The sequence below is a fragment of the Podarcis tiliguerta genome (genome assembly GCF_965153285.1).
Source record: "Podarcis tiliguerta genome assembly, chromosome: 4".
Taxonomy (NCBI): Eukaryota; Metazoa; Chordata; class Lepidosauria; order Squamata; family Lacertidae; genus Podarcis; species Podarcis tiliguerta.
In genome coordinates, this window is record NC_139537.1 from 4,641,844 (window position 1) to 4,664,613 (window position 22,770).

At 48.3% G+C, this 22,770-nt stretch overlaps 2 protein-coding genes across 2 annotated transcripts in view; one reads left to right on the forward strand and one right to left on the reverse strand.

The window, feature by feature from the left end:
* Positions 1–22,770, forward strand: part of LOC310676834 (tigger transposable element-derived protein 1-like) — a gene marked incomplete at its 3' end in the record, with an annotated part of 1,439,559 nt that overhangs the window by 260,841 nt on the left and 1,155,948 nt on the right. The gene's annotated exons all lie outside the window — the stretch shown is intronic.
* STARD10 (StAR related lipid transfer domain containing 10) overlaps positions 1–22,770 on the reverse strand; it is a gene marked incomplete at its 5' end in the record, with an annotated part of 56,268 nt that overhangs the window by 32,733 nt on the left and 765 nt on the right. The gene's annotated exons all lie outside the window — the stretch shown is intronic.

Genomic DNA, 22,770 nt, shown 5'->3' on the forward strand with positions numbered 1-22,770 from the left:
CTTTGCAGAACAGGGCAAGGAATCGCTCAGCTGCAAGTCAATATTGACTCTCTCTAGCGAGCTGGGAGATGACAAGAAGGAGAAAGCAGGCATGTCGGTGGCAGGCACTGATTTCCAGGCCGTAGTTCAGTGGTAGAGCACCGCTTTGCAGGCAGGTTCAACCGCCACTGGCATATCCCAGTAGGGCTAGGAGAGACCCCCATTTTCCAAAACCCTGGAGAGCCCCTGTCAGCCAGTCTGGACGAAGCTGAGCTCGATGGGCCAAGGGTCCGACTTGGTAAATGGCAGATTCGCCAAATCATAAATTCCAGCCCCATTGCAGGGGTCACAGCTGAAGGTTCAAATGTTCCCCGTTATTTATCTATTTATTTTGTGCAATGGCATACGTGGTCTAACCCAATTTAATCCCCTGCGAGACTGGTCAGGGTGAGAGGCAGTGGCAGGCCCAAGGTCACCCAATGAGCTTCATGGCAAAGTGATCTGAACCCTGGTCTCCCAGGTCCTAGTCTGACACTCTAACCACTACCCCACACTGCCTCCCATAAGATTCATAAGCCATACTATTCATTAGATTCACAATTTAGGGAAAGGGCGGTGACTCGGTGGTAGGTCACCTGCTTGGCCTGCAGAAGGTGCCTGTTTTGAGCCACAGCGTCTCCAGGCCGGTTGGCAAAAGCACCCCTGCCTTAAACCCCAGACAGCTGCTGCCAGTCTGTGTCACACAATACTGACCTAGGTTAACCAGTGGTTTGTCTTGGTATAAGACAGCTTCCGGTGTTCCTAAGCCTCAAATCCCAAATATGTTCTGGCATCTCAGGCTTTCTGAGAGCTTCGCAGAGACTCCAATGCGACTCAGGACTTCGGAGCGAGCTTTGCAAGACCTCGGCCCCGTAGCTGAGATGTACAGTCCAGAACTGGGCGTGTTCGGCCAGAAGTAAGTCCATAGAGATCGTAGGAACATGGAACTGGGGAGTTGGACCCCGGACAGAGGGTCATCCCAACCTCTGTTTACAAACCTCCAAAGAAGGAGAGTCCATTCCACTGAAACCCATTGCACTGAAATCCTACAGAGCAGCAGCTCAAACACCTAAGGAAGACACAGATATACTGCAAAATAAATGATGAAGCAGATGTCAGGATGAGCCTGGGTTTGTATGGGGACACCAAGACAGGACACATAGCCTTACCGATTCAGGAGCAACTTCTCTCCTTGAAAAAGGCAGCTGGGTCTTCCCGCCTTGCAGGGCGTTGGATCCTCGGAGTCCTTTCCGATTCTACGATTCTCTGATTTTCAAGCCCTCTTCGATGAGCCCCAGGCCCAGAGCGGAGAAGTGGTGGAATGCAAAATCCCCCGAAGCGATTTGCCCTCTGGAATCCACCTCGCACGGAGCCTGCTTTTATCCTCTTCAGCTGGAAGATGTCCACCAGCTGATACGAAGTTCTTGGCCCTGTGCTCTCCCTCCCTTATGCCAGCCAGCCATCGAGTGCCGGCACAAAGCTCTGAGTGCGATTCCAAAGGGGCAAGTTTCGTTTCCTGGGCTTTGGCTGCGAGAGGGGCCGACGGGAGCGCCATTCCGGGCTCCCTGCCTGTCACAGAATCATAAAATTGTAGCATCGGAGGGAACCCCAAGGCTCATCTAGTCCAACCCCACTGCAATGCAGGAAGCTCAGTAGGTGGAAGGGGACCATCTATTCAGTCCAGCCTTGGCTACACAGGCCGGCAGCACCTCTCCAGGGTTTCAGGCACTGGGGATTGAACCAGGGTCCTTCTGCGTGCAGGGCAAGGACTCTACCACTGAGCTAAGATGCTAGTCCTCATAGTTTTGAATGAAGGGTTCAACCAGGAACAGAGGGAGTTGCTGTATAGGGAGCCAGACCGTCGGCCTCTCTAGCCCAGTTTTGTGTACACCAGTCGGGATTTTAGATTAGTCTTTTCCCAGTCCTGCCTAGAGACTCTGGGGGTTGATCTTGAGGTCTTCTGCATGAGCAGCGCTTAGCTGAGCATCTCCAAACACTGGGCCTGAGAACAATGAGGTCCAATGGGTTGGGTTTCGCTTCCCAGCCCCCCCTGAGCTGCACAGAACAGACGTCCCTGCCTTCTCTCCTTTCCACATCGTCACGACCGACCCCAGCGACCAAGACATGTGTCAGGAAAGATTCCCGACATCCAAAATGATGGCCCGTTTCATTTAATTACAGTTGTGGGCTTCACTTCTGAAGAGCGCTGTCAGTAACCACAGGGAGGGGAGAAAGGCAGGCGTGGGCAAGGCAGCGAAATGGCAAAGTATAGGTGTGCAGCTTGAAGATGGGCTGCTTGTAAAGGGGGCCTGGCGACGTGGCACAGGATGCCCTCGGGCCTGGCAGCCTTCGGCTGGGTCTGCTACTCATTGGCAAGGCAGCAGTGCCCCTGCTCTGGACAGCCCTGGAAGAATTGCGCCACCGACACCAGACAGACGTTTTCCTGCAATCCTCTCTCCATGTTTGCAGAGCTCTAGGAGGAGCCTGGCTGCAGGATCAGGCCAATGGCCCACCTAGTCCAGCATCCTGTTCTCACAGTGGCCAAGCCTGTGGGAAACCCGCGAGTAGGATTCGAACACAAGACCAATCTCCGCTCCTGGGGTTTCCAGCAACCACGGAGGCAGAACATAGCCATCCTGGCTAGTAGCCGTCGACAGCCGTCTCCTCCTCCATGAATTTCACAGAATCATGACCCCAGGGTTCATCTAGTCCAACTCCTTGCAATGCAGGAATATGCTGGTGGCCTGCATAAGCATCGAACCCACAACCTGGGTGTCACCAGCACCGGGCATCTCCTTTCAAAGCCATCCTAGTTGGTGGCCCTTCCTGCTTCCTGTGGGAGGGAGTTCCACAGATTAATCAGGACTTCCTTTGCTCCGTTGTGAATCTTCCCGCATTCAACAAGTTCTAGAGTTACACGGGAGGGAGGGAAACCTCCCCCGCCGTCCACTTTCTCCCTGCCATGTTTGATTTTATAAATGCCATTGCCTCTTCCTTGCCCTTTCTCGGGGCTGAAAAATCCCAAACGTTGCAAACTTTAACCGCAGGTGTGAGTTGCTCGCTCCCCTTGGTCTGGTCCACATCAACAGTCCAGCTAGGGCATCATTCTGGTTCTTCCGGATGAGTCTCAAGGTAAGAAGCAGGCACTGCCAAGGAGAGGACAGGAGACCTTTCCAGGGCCTTGTCCTCATGGACTCCTAGCGGACTGGTTAGATGGGTGAGGACAATCCTCTGCAAGCATCTCTCCACGATCTTCCTTGCCCTTCCTAGGGGGGAGTTGTGGTGTTGGTTGTGGGGCGGTGGATTTGCATTTAGGAAAGTCGCCCAGTTCAAAGGCTGGTGGTTCTGCCTCAACATTGGCAGAATCCGGAAAAACAGGTTTGGTGAGAATCAAAGCACGATAAGGACCAGGTGCAGAGCAGGGATGAGACGGAGGGAGGGAATAGGAGGAAAGTTCATGAGAAAGAAGATATGGAAGAAGATATGGAAAGGTTCTTCTCCGTCTCTCGTAACACTAGAACTCGCGGATATCCCATGAAGCTTCGAAGATTGAGGACACCTGGAAGGAAGTCCTTCTCCACACAGTGAAAAGTTAAACCATGGGCTCGTCCCCAAATCCCCAACTCTGCTTGTCCCATGGCTGGAAAGAACAGGTCAGAGCAGTTTTCCCCTTGTCACGCTCCGTTCCCAAAGAAAACCCGCAATTTAGCTCCAACGGGAACAGCTTTCCGCAGAAAACCCGACTGCTGTTTGCTCTGACTGAGCGCTAAAGAGTGGGAGAGCGAATAAGCCCCATGAAACATTTTTGTTAGGGATTGTAGGCAAAGACCTGCCAAGGAAATTGAAGAACATACCGTATTTTTAGCTCTATAAGACTCACTTTTTCCCTCCTAAAAAGTAAGGGGAAATGTGTGTGCATCTTATGGAGCGAATGCACGCTGCACAGCTATCCCAGAAGCCAGAACAGCAAGAGGGATTGCTGCCTTCACTGCTCAGCGATCCCTCTTGCTGTTCTGGCTTCTGAGATTCACAATATTATTTTTTCTTGTTTTCCTCCTCCTAAAACTAGGTGCGTCTTGTGGTCTGGTGCGTCTTACAGAGCAAAAAATACGGTATTCATGTATGCGACAACGGCGGCAAGAGTCTTAATAGCGCAAGGGTGGAAGAACGAAGAAATCCCGACAAAAGAATTGCGGCAAGGGAAACTAATGGAATATGTGGAACTGGCGAAATTGACGTATAAATTACGGGAAAAGGCCAACTGTGACTTTAAAAACAATGGGGACCTTTTTCAAAGTATTTAAAGAAACAACAAAATGAACCGATCTCCTTGGCAGGCTTTGAATAAACAAAAAGCAAATTTATTATTGGTAACTTATAGACAGACAAATTAAGGATCATTACAATTTGATAATACGCAGAAAATAATATGTGCTTAAAAACCAGAGAGAGGAGTTGAGGGAAGTCCGGGAGGGTGGGTTTCTTTTAGGGAGGGGTGAGGGAAAATTGGGGGGGGGGGAGGTGAGGAAGATATGTTTTTTGTTATGTACTGAAGTCCTCACCCTGGGCCAGCAGGGGGATACTGTAGATAGTTATGCAAATGAAGGATCGAAAAGTGACGTTCAGCGATTGGATAGTTTTGTATGCAAATGAAGGATCGAAAAGTGACGTTCAGTGATTGGATAGTTTTGTATGCAAATGAAGGATCGAAAAGTGACGTTCAGTGATTGGATAGTTTTGTATGCAAATGAAGGATCGAAAAGTGATGTTCAGTGATTGGATAGTTTTAGAAAATGGCAACAGTTACAATTGTTCTGTAGCTCTATATAAGCAGGCTGACTGAGCCCCTCAGCTCAGTTCTGTTCCAGCTTACAAAATAAAGAGCTGCTTTGGAGAAATCGCTGTGTCATCTGCTATGTCAACCCACAACTTAACATTTTTGATAAATTGTTATGTTGAAATTTTCAATAAAAACTATTAGAAGAAGAAGAAGAAGAAGAAGAAGAAGAAGACCCATGCTTGACCTTGCTTGGCCCCCAACTTGGATGGCTTTGAAAGAGGATTGGGATAATTCATGGAGGAGAGGATGGCTGTTTCTGAATACCAGTTGCCGGAAACGGCAGGAGGGGAGAGGGGTCTTGTGTTCGAATCCCGATTGCGGGTTTCCCACAGGCATCTGGTTGGCCATAGTGACAAGCGGAGACTTGGGACTAGATGTGCCATTTGGGCCTGATCCAGCATGATCTTCTCCTCTTCTTTTGCCCTACTGGTTTACACTCTAGCCACGCAAAGGCCAGAGGTTTTTACACGCACATAAACACGCACCTCCCTCCCTCCAGTTCAACAGCAGAATTAAAGTCGGGGCAAAACCACTGGAGGAAGTTGCAGAGCAGAGCCACTGAGGGGCGTGGCCTGGGTAAAAGGGGTGTGGCCAGGAGAGAGTCTCAAGGGCCAGAGAGAGACGCCCAGAGGGCCACATTTCGTCTCTGGGCCAGAGGTTCTCCATTCGTGTTTTGGACAAACGTGAGATATAGAGCCTGGCGAACAAATAACAAAATGGTGCATGTATATTTTTGTTACACATCGAGCTCTCACTGTTGCACAAATCGAAACAAAACAAAATAAATTTAATTTAATTTAAAAATTCCTTCCAGTAGCCCCTTAGAGACCAACTAAGTTAGTTATCGGTATGAGCTTTTGTGTGCATGCACACTTCTTCAGATACACAAATGTGTGCATGCACACTTCTTCAGTTGCGCAAATTTAATCCCTTCAAGGTCTGAGAGCTCAAGGCTTCGGCTCAAGGCTGTTTCCATGAAATGCTGCCTCTCTCGGCATCCGCACAAATTATTATCCTAGCAAATGGGTTGGGGAACTGTTCTCCAGCCAGCAGACACAAACTCCCACCCCACCCCCTTCGATATCTGCGAGCTGCCGGCCCGATCAGTGCCCCATTTCCAGGGCTGGCACACTTCCTGTGCTTGAAAACTTCCCAAGAAGGGGAGTCACCCACTTTCCAAGGGAGCTCTTACTCTCAGAAAGGTCTTCCTAGTCTTTAGTCGGAATCTCCTTTCTTGTAACTCGAAGCCATGGGTTTGAGTCCTACTTTCCAGAGCAGGAGAAAACAAGCCTGCTCCCTCTTCCATGTGACAGCCCTTGAGATATTTGAAGATGGCTATCGCATCTCCTCTCAGTCTCCTCTTTTCCAGGCTGAACATACCCAGCTCCTTCAACCCCGGGCCTTAATTTGCCTACCCATGTTCTAGACCCTTGATCATCTGCAGACCTATATATATAATATAATATATTCTTTGTACTCCACCCATCTGGCTGGGTTCCCCAGCCACTCTGGGCGGCTTCCAACAAAGTATTAAAATACAATAATTTATCAAATATTAAAAGCTTCCATAAACAGGGCTGCCATCAGATGTCGTCTAAAAGTCATATAGTTGTTTATTTCTTTGATATCTGATGGGAGGGCATTCCACAGAGAGGGAGCCACTACCGAGAAGGCCCTATAACCTCACTTCTCGCAGGGAGGGAACCACCAGAAGGCCCTCATAGCTGGACCTCAGTGTCTGGGCTGGACGATGGGAGTGGAGACGCTCCTTCAGGTCTACTGAGCCGAAGCCGTTTAGGGCTTCAAAGTTCAGCACCAACACTTTGAATTGCATTCGGAAACGTCCTGGGAGCCAATGTAGGTCTTTCAGGACTGGTGTTATGTGGTCTTGGCGGCTGCTCCCAGTCACCAGTCTAGCTTCCAGCTTGTCAACATCATTCTTAAATCGTGGCGCCCAAAACTGGACACAATATCGCAGGTGGGGATCTGACCAAGGCAGAATAGAGTGGAACTATTCCCTGAACAGGGACACAGGTGGCGCTGTGGGTTATACCACAGAGCCTAGGACTTGTCGATCAGAAGGTCGGTGGTTCGAATCCCCGCGACGGGGTGAGTTCCCGTTGCTCGGTCCCTGCTCCTGCCAACCTAGCAGTTCAAAAGCACGTCAAAGTGCAAGTAGATAAATAGGTACCACTCCGGTGGGAAGGTAAACGGCGTTTCCGTGCGTTGCTCTGGTTCGCTAGAAGCGGCTTAGTCATGCTGGCCACATGACCCAGAAGCTGTACGCTGGCTCCCTCGGCCAATAGAGCGAGATGAGCGCCGCAACCCCAGAGTCGGTCACGACTGGACCTAATGGTCAGGGGTCTCTTTACCTTTACCTTTATTCCCTGAACTGAGTTGGGCTGCGTTATGTCTAAGGTCCCTTTTTCACATGGGAATTGTCTTTGAGGCTGTATCCTCATCTGTTAAACACATGCCATCAAGGAGCGACAGCCTGTGTGGTTTGTGTGAATCATGCCTTTCCACATATCCATAATGACAGGGAACAGCAGGATGCGAGCAGCGCCCACTTTTCATGTCAGTTGGGAAAACTCAGCTAATGTTGTTTGGAAGCAGATCAGGGTGGCTGTTTAAACATTAACTAACAGGCAGAGTCTCATAAGTGAGACGTGTCATTTGATGCCAAGATGAGCCAGGCTATCGGCTGTTCCCAGAACCGGCTCCCTGCCAAAACCTTTCAGGGTTAGATTGCGCTCCATGACGTATCCTGAACATCTATTGAGGGAGAAACTGACCGGGGAGGGAGGCAAGAGAGGTGAATGGCAGGTGCTCAAACAAAACAAAGCCCCTTCTCTCTTCCGCGCAATCCGTTCATTTATTACGCCGATAAGGAACGTCATAAAATAATCTTATCTAGCCGCTGTCCGAGTCCCAAAAAATAAAACAACCCTAAAGCTATATACTGCAATCGAGCCACGATAAGATTATAAGCGGGAACCGGAATAGAAGACCAAATGCAAAACTAGCACAATAAAGTATAAATTAAGCCTGCCACCGATAACATGGGGACTTGATCTTAAAAGGATGGGGAGGATCAGGAAAACCTTAACCTAAAGAACCGCAAAGGGGGTGTTGGGTGGGTTTCTCTTGGGAGAGCGTTCCATAGATGTGGGGCCACCACCAAAGGGGCGTGTCTCTCTTGTTGCCCCCTTCTGAGCTTCAGGTTGAGGGACCCCACAGAGAAGGGGCTTCCTAGAGCTTAGGATGCAGGGAGGTGTATAAGGGACGGGGTCTTAAGTACTGAGGTCTCAAGTTGTGAAGGATTCTGGGTACCTTGCCTCAAAAAGGCATTGTGGACTTGGAAAAGATTCGGGAAAGGGCAACCAAAATGGTCAAGGGAGGGACTGGAGCGACTCCCTTATGAGGGAAGGATGCAGAATTTCATAAATGTCTATCCTGTCGCCTACAGAACTTTGGGGGACTTCAGTGACTCCACTAAATTTCTTCCATTCCCTTTCCCACTAAATTTCTTCCTTTCCCTTCCCTGTGCAAGTGCCTGGAGGCGGTTGGAGGATGGATGGCGGCTAACAGATTGAGGTTGAATCCTGACAAGACAGAAGTACTGTTTTGGGGGGACAGGGGGTGGGCTGGTGTGGAGGACTCCCTGGTCCTGAATGGGGTAACTGTGCCCCCGAAGGACCAGGTGCGCAGCCTGGGAGTCATTCTGGACTCACAGCTGTCCATGGAGGCGCAGGTCAATTCTGTGTCCAGGGCAACTGTCTACCAGCTCCATCTGGTACGCAGGATGAGACCCTCCCTGCCCGCAGACTGTCTCGCCAGAGTGGTGCATGCTCTGGTTATCTCCCGTTTGGACTACTGCAATGTGCTCTACGTGGGGCTACCTTTGAAGGTGACCCGGAAACCGCAATTAATCCAGAATAATTGTTAGAAGCTGCCCAGAGTGGCTGGAGAAACCCATCCAGATGGGCAGGGTACAAATAATAAATTGTTGTTGTTGTTGTTGTTGTTGTTGTTGTTGTTGTTGTTGTTATAGTAGTTTTTTTACAGATCATCTGCAAGCTGAAAGCAATAAACCTGAGAAAAATGTTTTGGGAAGGGGATATTTTTTGCACTCTCTCAGATCACATGCAAGCTAAGCGCCTCAAGCGTTGTGATCTCCGTCTTCCTTATTCAGCACGTGCTCTAAGGTCTGAGGTCTCAGCAACGCACTTTTAGCAAAGCTTATCTTAATGAGAGTCCCATGGACTGCAAGAAGATCAAACCTATCCATTCTGAAGGAAATCAGCCCTGAGTGCTCACTGGAAGGACAGATCCTGACGCTGAGGCTCCAAGACTTTGGCCACCTCCTGAGAAGAGAAGACTCCCTGGAAAAGACCCTGATGTTGGGAAAGATGGAGGGCACAAGGAGAAGGGGACGACAGAGGACGAGATGGTGGGACAGTGTTCTCGAAGCTACCAGCATGAGTCTGACCAAACTGCGGGAGGCAGTGGAAGACAGGAGTGCCTGGCGTGCTCTGGTCCCTTGGGCACGGAGAGGCGGACACGACTAAACAACAACAACATCTTAATGAACGCCAGAGCAGTCAGGGTCTTGAAACGTCTCTGTTACCGGGAAAGATAGATCTGGACTATATAAAGCAGAAGAGCGGGGAATGATCACGGCAACGAAAATAAAGAAATGGGGGAAAGCAGAGGATGAGTCATACCTGCCCAAAAAGTGTAGTGGAACATTATGTAAGTAAAGGACAGTTTCATGGATGATGCCTAGAGAGGACTCTGCTGACCCAGGTGCACAGTTGTGCTGGCTCAGGATGATGGGCTTTGTACAGTGGGACCTTGGTTCCCAAACTTAATCTGATCCGGAAGACTGTTCCAAACCAAAACATTCCAAAACCAAGGCGTGCTTTCCCATAGAAAGTAATGCAAAACGGATTAATCCATTCCAGACTTAAAAAAAACAAAAAACTAAAACAGCCATTTAACATGGATTTTACTATCTAACGAGACCATTGATCCATAAAATGAAAGCAATAAACAATGTACAGTGGTACCTCGGGTTAAGTACTTAATTCATTCTGGAGGTCCATTCTTAACCTGAAAATGTTCTTAACCTGAAGCACCACTTTAGCTAATGGGGCATCCCGCTGCCGCCGCTTGATTTCTGTTCTCATCCTGAAGCAAAGTTCTTAACCCGAGGTATAATTTCTGGGTTAGCAGAGTCTGTAACCTGAAGCTTATGTAACCCGAGATACCACTGTACTGCAGTCACACAATCAATCAATCAATCAGTAGCTGAACTGGGTTCCACAAAGTCACGAAACAAAACAAAAAAAGAGCCACAAAAACAAAAACACAAAATAAATACCAAACACAGACAGACCTCAGCGTAACACTCAACATGGAAGTGTGGCACTCAGAATGGAGCACGTTCGGCTTCCAAAAAATGTTCACAAACTGGAACACTTACTTCCGGGTTTGCAGTGTTTGGGTTCCAAGTTGTTTGAGAACCAAGGCGTTTGAGAACCAAGGTACCACTGTACAGTGGACCCTCTGGATATGAATTTAATTCTTTCCGGGGGTCTGTCTGCACCCCAAAATTCTGTAAGCAGAGGCACCACTTCTGTGCACGTGCGCGCACACGAAACCCAGAAGAATACACTTCCGGTTTGCCACGTTCACAACCCGAAAGTTGCATTACCCGAAGGTAACGTAACCCTAGGGTCCACTGTAGTCTGAAACGTCCGGACCATGTTGGCAGGGGCTGATGGGAGTTGTAGTCCGGAACTTCCAGAGGACGCCAGCCTGGCAAAGGACCTCAGGCAGCCAGGAACCAAGAGAGACAGGGACTTAGCAAATGGGCAGAAGCCCTGCACAGCTTGGGAGGTGCCTGGTTCCACGCTGCTTGCATATCCTGTTTTATCCGTTATCCTTGACATTGTCCTGTTCTGACGGATCGGTTGCGTGTTTTGTTTTTGTTTGGCTGCAAGGCTGCCCTAGAAACACCATTTTGAAGGGCAGGATATAATTTGTTCTATCCATAAATCAATAAATCAATGATGGGGGAGGGGGCCGAGTCCTGCTGTTCCCAAACAGCAGAGAAGGAGGGGAAAGCTGTTTCTGGACTGGACAACTTCCAGATGCAAACAGGGGCTCAAAGGAGGAGCTGAATCCCCCTCTGCGCAAATTAAAATAAAAGGAGACACCCCCCTGTAGTCCAGACCAGTTAAAAGCGTTAACATCTCTTTTGCTGCCTGCGAGAACCGATAATCCCCGTTGTCTAGAAGACAGGAAGACAGGCCTCGAGAAATTGGATAGAGGAAAGTGTTCTCCCTCTCTGAGAACACTCAAACTTGCAGGCATCCCATAAAGCTGAATGTGGGAAGAATTAGTACTTCTTCATGCAGCACAGGGTTCAACTATGGAACTCCCTGCCACAGGAGGGCAGTGGTTAGAGTGTCAGACTAAGACCTGGGAGACCAGGGTTCGAATCTCCACTCGGCTATGAAGCTCCCTTGGGTGTGATCCTGAGCCAGTCACTGCCTCTCAGTCTGACCTACCTCACAGGGTTGTGGTGGGGATTAACAGAGGAGGGGAAGAAACATGTAGGCCACCTCAAGAAAAAGGTGGGATGTACCGTATTTTTCGCTCCATAATACGCACTTTGTTCCTCCTAAAAAGTAAGGGGAAATGTATGTGTGTGCGTCTTATGGAGCGAATGCGTGGTCCCTGGAGGCAAATTGCCCAGGGGTGAAAAGCAGATTGTGCTTTTTCTTTCTTTTTTTAGAAAGAGGGTAGGGGGTGTTGAAACGAAGCCGCTGAGCAGCTGATCGGCAAGTGATCGGGAGGGAGATAAGGGACGCTAGTGATAAAGGAGGCTGCCGGGGGGGGGAGGTAAAAGCACATGGATCCTCAGGATTTTTGCATTGGGTCACCTCAAATGCATCATCAGATCACATAGCATGTCCATGGCTACAGCCTGCACCAAAAAACACACATATCCACTGTTTCGTGGACCACAACGACGCAAAAATGTAGTTACAAAGCACAGATCCACATGGATTCTCAGGATTTTTGCATTGGGCTATCCCAAACTCACCATCAAATCACATGTCTGTGGCCACAGCATGAACCACAAAAATCATACATTCACTGTTTCGTTCAGAATATTTTTTTTCTTGTTATCCTCCTCTAAAAACTAGGTGTGTCTTATGGCCAGGTGCATCTTATGGAGCGAAAAATACGGTAAATGCAACACAGAAAGAAAGAAAGTTTTAAAAGAGGATCACACCCATTTGTGCAGGAGGATAAGGCTGTGCAGGGGTGAGGGGAAGGGCACTTTGCGCATGCTCACAGTCGCTCTTCTTCACTACTTCAGTACTCAAAGACAAAGCCCCAGTATTGAAAACAGGCTGCCAGGCTCAGCTCCAGACCAGCACAGTTTCTATGGCTGCCATATGTCTGGATTTTCCCAGACATTACCGGGATTTCAAGGGAGGAAGTGACGTCCGGGGGAATTTTAGGAGGGTGGCGCTTTGTCCTGGATCTTAGGCAAGTCAATCGAAAAATTGTGGGTTTCTGGGTGGCTTTTCCCACCAAACTTTCGGTGTGTCCTGGTTTCTACTTTTTGAAATATGGGAACCCTAACCGGTTCTCTCTTGGGAACTGCAATCTTTAGGGAAGGACGGGAGACTCAGAAGGCTGGAGGCGTCTCAAGGACGTGCACAGGTGTGGGAAAGGCTTATCTTTTTATGGAACCAGTAAATCTAAAGAGCAGGTGTCAGGGGTTCAGGAGCAGAGTCACTGGAGAGGGAAGAAACAGAGAGCGAGGGGGAGGAGTCGGAAGGAAATGTCAGCGGCGACAGTAGTCCAAGGTCTCTGAGTCTCTCCAGTGACTCGGAGGATTCACAGAGAGGGGCCCCCATGGTCAGGGCAAGGGGAGTGCCCAGGGGGACACCTCGGGAAGAAGGGGCCAGAGGGGACTCAGAGAGTAGCAGCTGGAAATCCGGACCAGCGTCCCCCCCAGAGTGCAGTAGGGGGGAGGAGTCCAAGGCATCGGGATCAGGGAGCGCGCAGGCAGAGGGAGAACGTGAGGCAGGAGTGGCCACACCCTCGTCAGGGAGCGAGGAAACGGTCATCCGGAAAGTAAAACGCGCGCGCGCGCCAAGTTCAAATGTACAGGAGGGCGGCAAGGTGGGCAGCCCGGGTAGGGAGCCAGGTCCTAAAGCCCGCCGAAGAGAGGGGGAGGAGTCAGAGGGGTCAAGCTCTGCGTCGGAAGAGTCCAGGAGGAATGAGACCCCGGGGGGTAGTAAGACCCAGAGGAAGAGAGAGAGAAGGAAGAGGTGGAGTAAGATTAGAGTCTTGAACTGGTGCACAGGGGGTGGAGATCCAGACAGAGCTTCGCCGGTCTAAAGTCCAGACGTAGGGCTGGGACGCTGAGACTTGTAAATGGAGACTATTCTTCAATAAAGACTTTGATACTGTACTATCGGCTAGCGTTGGTCCTTGGTGAGCTGGGACCCGGAGCCAGCCCTGACAGCAGGTGAAACTGTCAGGGGAAGAGGAAGGGCGGGAGAAGAGGAAGAGAACTGGTCTAACCAGATGCAGAACTGAGTTCCCACTTACCGCTAGGTCTCCTTGTTTCAGAGGCACCTCGGACCCCCCCCCCCCCAATGCTCACTTAACACTAAGCCGTGGTTTATTAAACTATGGTGAAACATGGACCACTTATAAACGCCATCTCCAACTCCTCAAAAGATTCCATCAACAGTGTCTCTGAAAAAATCTACACATCACTTGGGAAGACAGGCGAACAAATACCAGTGTACTGGAAGAAGCAAAGATCACCAGTGTCGAAGCAATGATTCTTCAACATATAGTTGGAATCTCTTTTCTTGTAACCTGAAGCCATGGGTTCGAGTCCTCTCCTCCAGAGCAGGAGAAAACAAGCTTGCTCCATCTTCCATGTGCCAGCCCTTCAAATATATGAAGATGGCTATCCTATCTCCTCTCGGTCTCCTCTTTTCCAGGCTAAACATACCCAGCTCCTTCAACTGCTCCCCATAAGGCTTGCCGGACTCCAGCTCCCATCAGCCCCAGTCAGTGATGATGGGAGTTGGAGTCCAGCCACATCTGCAAGGCCACAGATGTTCCCCTACTCCTGTCTTTAGTGGAACAAGGGTCCGATTCTGCACGAGGCAGCTTTTCATGTTCCTAAATGGATCCCGAACTTCACAGCAAACAGCCTAAGGAAGAACCCATCTTACTTGTTAGAAATGGTAATTGAAATTAGGGCATTTTTATTTATTTTTAAGACGGACCGTTTTCGGATCAGAAAAGATACAAAGCTGCCATTTCCGTCTCACAACTTGGGCAAGGATTCTGCCGCCTGCATTTCACGCCCTCGGTTTGCTGAAAAGTGCAACTGTGCAAACATATTATTCCTAGCAATGTGAACAAGAGAACACGCTCCAAAGATGTATATTTCTCAAAGCACAAAAAGGACTCTTTTTTTTAATGGAGAAAAAGTTAGTGTCAGAAGCAAACTTGACACTAAAAAATTAAAAGCAGAGCTGGATTAAGGCCTAGGGTACGGGTCCACTGAAAATGCTGTGAAATCGAGTGGTCAGCACAGTTGCATAAGGCAATGGACGGGGCCCTGAATTTCCATCCACAAGTTGGATCTGTCAGTCTCACCCTTAGCGGCATCCAAAATCGGCTGAAGTTGCTCCTTCACTCTTTGCACAGTTAGGGATGGATAAATCTGTCAATCTAAATTTCTCTGTTTTCCACTCTTAAGTGGAATTTTGCAACAACAACAACAAAAGTCCTTGTGACAATTAGGCAACCTGTAAGGGAAGACTTCTCCTAACTCACCCACCTTTATCTGCAGTTTGGCCAATATACCCATTTTTGCAAAGCAGTTTTTGCTTACATCATGCAATTTGTATGCCGGTGTGGTGCAATGGTTAGAAGGCTGGGCTGTGATAAGAGAGTTGGGAGAGGCAGGTTGTTATGGGAATTCTAAGGTCTCATATATATAAATCATATGTTCATAAATCTACAAGGCAAACACAGACAATATAAACCACGTGTCTGAAATAGTACAGGAGAGCAGTCCCGAAGTCATTTTGACTCAAATATTCTCTGCAGTGAGGGAGGAAATGGGAAAGCTCCCCCATTGTCTTTTGCTTACCAGCCTGTGACCTGGATTCAGGAATTAAAGTATTTACCATCACAAAAGAATGGCCAGGCTGCCCAGTTAAAGCAATCAGTGACCATTATCAGGTATCCTGGCACACAGGATTTCTGCTGTAGACAGCCTCCTTCTGTGATGTATGTATGTTGTTTTGGGGGGTGGTCTTGGGCTACGAGGGGGGCAATTTCATAGGTCTTTACAGTGTATAAGGGCTTGCGCACCACTGTTCTGGGTCCCTCCTCCCTCCTGCATGTGGTGAGTGGCGAGGACCCTGTTGCAACAGATCGATAAAGATCAGGCTTACTAGCTGCTTTGCTTCTCAATACTCTCTAGCTGGCCTCTGTTGTTTTCTCCTTCCGATAGGGGACCTTCTTAAAGACTCTATACAGGCTCTTAGATACCCCATAAGGGAAAAGGAGCAGGTTAGAATGCTGGGCTGGGATAGAGAGGGAGAGAGAACAAGGTTCAAATTACCCATGAAGCTCACTGGGTAACCCTGGGTGGGGACCAGCCCCCAGGAGGAAAACGACGTAGCCCACCTTGAGCTCCTTCAAGGAAAGGTGGGATATAAATGCACTATATAAATAAAACATGCATTTTCCTGCACACAATGATGTGCAATTTTGTTTATGTTTCTGGGCTGGAAAAGGGCACTGCAGATTCGGAGATGTGAAAATTTCCAACGATGGCTGCGTTTCACTTCACTTTTGTTTCGGAAGGTGCAAATCAGATTCACCTACGAATGCTATCTGAATCAGATTTCCAGCCCCATCCGAACCCAAACCGCTCATCAGTCTTGGAGAGCAGGTGGAGAGAAAGGGCTGGAAGGAGACCCATAGCCCAGGTTTCTCTAACGCAGAGGGAAAATAAAAACATTGTGGATGTTTCTCTGTCTGGCTTTGAAGCCTGAATGCAGGCCTCTGAAGCAGAGACAATATTCTTCTCCCTTTCCCCTTTCTTTTGAAGGAAGGGAGAAACAGGAACCTGTAACCTCTCTTGCCTAAGTGTGAATTTATCTGCCAGAGTGAGGTGCCTCCAGCAAGGACTGATAGAAGCTTCTCATTTACTCAACAATGAGCTAAAACTGCCTCCCCCGTGGAGAGTGGGAAGCTTTGTATCAGCAAAGTGTAAATGCCGAAGCAAAATGAAGACTCTTGCTTCTAAAAAAAGACCCCCGCCTGCCTCGCCTGCTTCTCAAGGCTTGCAAAGAATCGCTTTCAAAGGACACAGTGAACAGCTTCCACCTGGGTTTCTCTTCAAATTGCCACTTATCTTCTTCTGTCAGGTTCTCCTCTACCTTACACGCTACTCGCAAGGGTTCAAGAAGCAAAGCTTTCCCGGCGCCACACCCCAGCGGTGCTGGGAAACTGCACCGGTTTAATTTCCGCCTGCTGTGCAGCAGGGAAAGGCGTGGTAGGCCTGGCACAAAATAAGGTGCCCAACATCTGCCCTTCTGCCGAGAGAAAACTCTTGCCTCTCTCCAAATGTAGAAGCCTAAGAACCAAATTACCTTTTTGTCCGCCCAATGTCTCGTGTGTGTTTGTGTGTGTTGTACTGGTGTCTCTTGGTGTCGGGGGGGGGGGGACATAACCTAAAAACCTAAGAAGAGCCTGCTGAATTAGGCCAATGGCCCATCTAGCCCGGCATCCTGTTCTTGCAGAGACCAACCAGATACCTCTTGCAAGTGTGATAACAATTTTAAGGTCTTAGATATGTATGAAATGTTCATAAATGTACCAACCAAGCACATACATAGATCAGCACAGGAAGACCGACCTGAAACCATTTTTTATTCCCAAACTGACCAAATGTTTTCTCTGCAAGGTCAAAGGAAAATGGAAAAGCCTCCCCATTGTCTTTTCCTTCACAAATCCTGTCTTAAGGGTATGTCTGTGTATGAATGGTGTGAGGCTGTGACCTGGCTCAGGAACTAAGAATTTATCATTACAAAAGACTGGCCAGGCTCCCCAGGGTATCCAATCAAGCAAGCATTAACAGGTAACCTGCCAGACAGGAGGTAAACAACACACTCAGATTTCTGCTGTAGACCGCCTTTTCTGTGATGTACGTTTCTGGGGTGGTGGTCTTGGGTTACACCCCTTCTGTGATGTATGCATGATGTATGGAGGGGTGGTCTGGAGCTCCAGGGCAGGGAATTTAAAATATTAACACAAGCAGGATCTGAAGTGAACACAGGAGCCCTCTCCCCTCCTGTGGCTTCCAGAAACTTCCATCCTGGCTCGAAGCCCTCGATAGCCCTCTCCTCCTCCATGAATTGGCCTACTGGTCTTTTAAAGCTATCTAAGGTCAGTGGCCAACTCTGCTCCTGTGGCAATGAGTTCCATAACTGGGCTTGGGACGCAAACCTATTTAGCTTCACCAACCAACGCCGCACGTTCATGCCTTGAACACAAGTCTGCAAGGGCCTAAGAACCTGTACACGCCATCTGCAAAGTTCTGAATGCCAGGAAGTGGGCTTCAGATTGAGAAACGCTGCCGGTCTTTTGCACAATTTCATGCTGGCTCTGGTGGAGAAGAAACAGCTGGACTCTTAGATAAGAGCAAGGGAAGCTGTGTAATATAGAATCAGACCAGTGGTCAGGCAGGGATCTCTCCCAGCTTTCCTGGAGAAGCCAGTGAGTTTTGAACCCGGGACCTTCTGACACTGACCAACAGGCCCCCCCCCCCCAATGCTTTATATGTGACATTTACGAACCTGTAGCACCTTAGAACACGTGTCTTTTTAAAAAGAAGAAATGCCTTTTTGCTTGCGCAAAGTTTGCAGGGACGTTAGATGACAACTGTTCCCTCAGCATTCACTCATATGTTAGCACATGGAGTCCTTAACAATTTGTACCAGTTTCCCGGCAGAAACGCCTTATCCACAAACGTCCACTCAGAAAGTGATGGATTATTCACCACAGGCAGTTTTTAAACAGAGGGCAGATGTCCATCTGTCATATAATATTATATCTTGTTATATTTATTGCTGTTATTTAGCATTACCTGCCATTTTCAGAAGGTAAGATTAAAATCCTTTGGTTTTCCTTCAAGCGGTTTATGTGCTTCTTCTTCAAAAGTAGCCTTACCAAGCTACGCATTGTCCAATCACAGAAAATAATAGCAGGTTTGAATTTCTTACACCCAAAAACATATTTTTAAGGATGAAAAATTGGGTTTCAGCCCCTAAAACGACACGCTACCTAGTGGGACATTCTCCCAGTAGAGCTGTGCCCTTGTTATCTACTTATCCAATGTATTTTCCCACCTTTTTCTCCAAGGAGCTCAAGGGGGCCTAAGTGATGCTCCCCCTCCTCATTTAATCCCCCCATCGACCCTGCAAGGTAGGCTGGGCTGAGAGGCAGCCACTGACCCCCAAGGCCACACAATGCATGTGGCCAAGTCAGGATTCGAACCTGGGTCTCGCAGGTCCTAGTCCAACTCTCTAACCACTACCATGCCAGCTCTCTTGGTTTCTAGCCATGCGTAAGGTCTATCCGTCTCCTTCTCTGAAACTCTCAACAGCATGGGTAGGCAAACTAAGGCCCGGGGGTCGGATCCGGCCCAATCGCCTTCTAAATCCAGCCCGCAGACGGTCCAGGAATCAGCGGGTTTTCACATGAGTAGAATGCGTCCTTTTATTTAAAATGCATCTCTGGGTTATTTGTGCGGCCTAGGAATTCATTCTTTTTTTTCTTATCTTTTTTCAAATTATAGTCCGGCCCCCACATGGTCTGAGGGACAGTGGACTGGCCCCCTGCTGAAAAGGTTTGCCGATCCCTGCAGCATCCATTGACCTCCCCTAACTCTGAAGAGCAGCTGGTCAGCTGCAAACCTTCAGGGGAGGCCCTTAGCTCGGTCTCACCACCCTCACAGGGACGCTTGTTGGGGACGCAGAAGAGGGCCTTCTCGGTGGTGGCTCCTCCCAAGCAACCTGAAAACCCCCTCCCTAGAGAAGCCAGACAGACTCCCTCCTTGCTGTCCTGCCTCCAGCAGATGAAGGCTTGCTTGTTCCAACAGACTTTGGGGATCTGACTCCTTTTAAGGAAAGGTCTGTTGCTTGCTGTTTTTATTGCACTTATATGTATAGTTTTAATAGATATACATATATGTGTGTGTGCTTGGTCCATAGAGTACGGGACTCTTAATCTCAGGTTGTGGGTTTGAGCCCCACGCTGGGCAAAAGATTCCTGCATTGCAGGGGGCTGGACTAGATGACCCTTGTGGTCCCTTCCAACTCTACAGTCCTATGATTCTATGATGAGAGAGAGAAAGAGTTGTAATTCTATCAATGTTTAATTTGCTTTTTGGTTATTGTTTGCCCTCCCCTTACATTTTTAGCAGTTCTTATTTTTAACTGTAAGTCGACGAGTCCCCGTCAAGGAAAAAGACAGGGTATAATTAAATATATTATAACAACAATAACCACCAAGAGTCATCTACCAGGTGGTGCTACCCTTTCGTTTATGCCTCTGTGCCTCTCTCTCTCTCTCTCTGTGTGTGTGTGTGTGTGTGTGTGTGTGTGTGTGTGTGTTTCTGAGAAGGGAGAATAGATGAGATTACAAACTGCAAGATGGGAAAACAGATTCTGGGCCTCTTAAACAGCTGCCTCATTTCACCATCTCCAATAGATGGAACTGGAGGAAACAAGCTATCATATATCGTTTCTCCAAGCCCTCACCCTGTTGAGGCACGATTTTGGAGGGTAACCGTTCCTCTTAACCGAGCCAGAAAAATAAAAACGTTTGATTCTATTATTTTTCAAGAGAAAATAAAAGAAATCTCTTTCCAAGGCTATGCCTGGATCAAGAGATGCAGGCAGATGGACCTGTGGAGCTGAGGTTGCCAGCTTTCTCAAAATGCCTCTGCTGCTGTGCAGAAAGAGCTTGGTACCTCGAGATCTGCCACCGCAGGCAGATTTCATGTTTACAAAAAGCACGGTGTTTATTTCCAGGCTGCGAAAAAGCTTCACCGGGAGATTTCCACAGACTGAGCTGCCGCCAAACAGCACAAGAGCACTTCATATCATTCCCTCCTGCTTCTGGTCACTTGCCAAGCCTAAAAAGGATCTACGTTTGCTGGCGCTCAAGGATCTCTGAGGCCCGTCCTCCAAATCCACCTCTTTAAATCTGTGGCGAATGAATCTATTCCTTGACACCACTTAGCCGTCGTTCTGCGCGGATGCAAAGCACGGAAGGAGCCACCAGAGCCCATTGATCCTTGTTGCTGCTTAGAGACGGCGTCTCGGAGGCACCAACTGACCTCTGGCCCCAGAGTGCCGGGTAACGTTAATGGGATGGAAACATCCGTTTCCCCCCTCGGGAAACCGATCTCCCTGCTCCATCTCTTTATGTGATTAAGCAAAGAGGATCTCTGCTAAAAAGCTTCAGGCATACGAGACAGAAGGAGATGGGTGAGGAGACAGATGAGGAACGGGGAAAGGAATCATATTTTCACAGCTCTCTCGCATGATGTAGGGGGGGGAAACTTTGGGTCGGCTCCTATAACTGCCTTTTCAGTCCGGTTTGGTTCTCCTCTTTGCCAGAGTGATTGGTCTTATGAACATGGTGGACTCTCCTTCGGGAGAGGTTTTTAAGCCGTGGTTGGATGGCCAATAGAACTGAGGCTGGAGGCAATGAACTGCGATCTCAACACCCGTTGGACACCATAGCATTCGCAAGACCCAGAAAAGCTGACTAACAAATGCCACGTTTAAAATGCATGTGTGAACTGGCTCACTGTGTATCTGAACCACATGCAGGGTATTTGGCAAAGCCCGAACATGAGTTTTCTCTATCATTATTAATATAATAATTAATAATTATTATTATTAACAAAGATTGGTATCCTGCCCTTCCTCCCCTCCCAAAGGAGTCCTGGATGAAGAGAAGCCCTTTCTGTACAGCAGAAAGTGGGTATATCTGGAATCACTGCTCACTACATCTGTTTGCGGACCACTTCAGCAGCGTTGGACGTCATAAAACAAAGCTTTACGGCTTATTTTCACCAGATAAGAATCTGACCCATTGCTTCTTTCAGAGACCTGCATAGTCTACAAAGACTTTCTAAGACTTATGTTTATTTGGTTCTATGTTTTCAAGAGGATCCATCAAGAGTGCCTATTTTGTGACTTTCAGAGATTTATAAGATTTCTGTTTATTTGGTTTTGCAGAGGGTGCATATTTCATATATTTCATGCTGTTCAATGTTCTGTATGGATTATATAAAGAGTTCATATTGACATCGCATTGTTATACTTGGTCATTGTGTTGCCTTGGCTATTACTGATAATTGTTTGCAACACAGGGGTTTAATTGTTTGGCTACTTTCTGTCTAGCAGGCAGGCATAGAGGGGAGAGGCCCGCTGAGCCCCTAACTCCTTGCATAGAAAAGGGGATCTCCAAAGCAGCTTCTCCCTCCCCTGTATGAAAAGTCGCATGTGATAAAATCCCCTGGTTCAACCAACCTTGCCTCCGTCAGAAATCCAGAAGGGGGCGCCGTGTAAGACGCCAGGGCCACAGCCCTACCCTGGCTCATAGCGAGATAATAATTACTGCCTCGCTTACAGGGTTGTTGCGAGTATTAGGAAGACCTTGTATGGGAGGCACTTGGAGCTCTCAGAAAGCTGTGTGCGTTGCAAAGCTCAGAGACAAACAGGGTTAGGAATTCAGATATATATGCTAGGCGCCAAATGGCTCCTTAAACCAGGGTTGCCAAAATGGAATGCCTAGTGGCCATTTGGGCTCCAGACGACTCAAAAGTCGTATTTTTCCGTGCGACTTTTTGGTACCTGTGGAATTGGTGCGTGAAAACAGTCCTGAGCCAAGGATCCACAGGTGGTGGATACATCAGGTGCCATCCTGGCTCCCGGGCATCTTCACTTGGTCGCAAGTGGCTGATAGCCTGGTGCAAAATGTACCTAGCAAGTTTTGAATGCTTGGAGAGCATCTCCGGGGGGGGGGCACTAATCTGAAACCTGAGAGAATCACTGTCAGTGAGTGAAGGCAATAAGCTTCCTCTGTTCTTAAAGAATAATTACATTAGGGCATCCTCCATTTATTATATAGTAGTTAGCATGTGGTGTTCAGCCAAAAGCAGCCAAGATTCTAGTTCCAGTGGAACTTCAATGCTCTCTGGAGAAAACTCTCTTTCCCTGCCTGACCTACCTCGCAAGGTTCTTGTGTTGATAAGGAGGGAAAGCACCGGAGTGATTCAAGGATCATTATACTGCTTATAGGATTCAGGGAACTTTGCATCCTGACCAACTAAACGCAACGCCGCCCCTGTAAGGAAGGCCAGCATCATCTTAACCCGATCGAAAGAGGAGTTGCTAAGTTGGACAGAGGGTGATCTCGTGAAAGACTCGCACCAGGAAGTTCCTGGTTCACAGGGCAGTGAATCACTGGTGGGTGGGTGTTTGCACTGCAGCCTCCCTGGAGCTTCAAGGACAGAGTTCAGGTGACTTAGAAGTTCAAATAAAAAAGACCAAGATATTCAGGTTTGCACAAATGCACCCCCCCCCCAAAAAAATTTAAACTTGGTGCATGCAGGGAAAGGAAAACATAGCCGGTACATTATATGTTTTTAGCTGGTATAAAAGCATGCACATGTTCCACTTTTTCAAAAGTCTTCATCAGTTTCTATCTGACAAAGAGTTCTGTGAAACCCGAAAATCTACATGTTCCAAAGCGGCCCA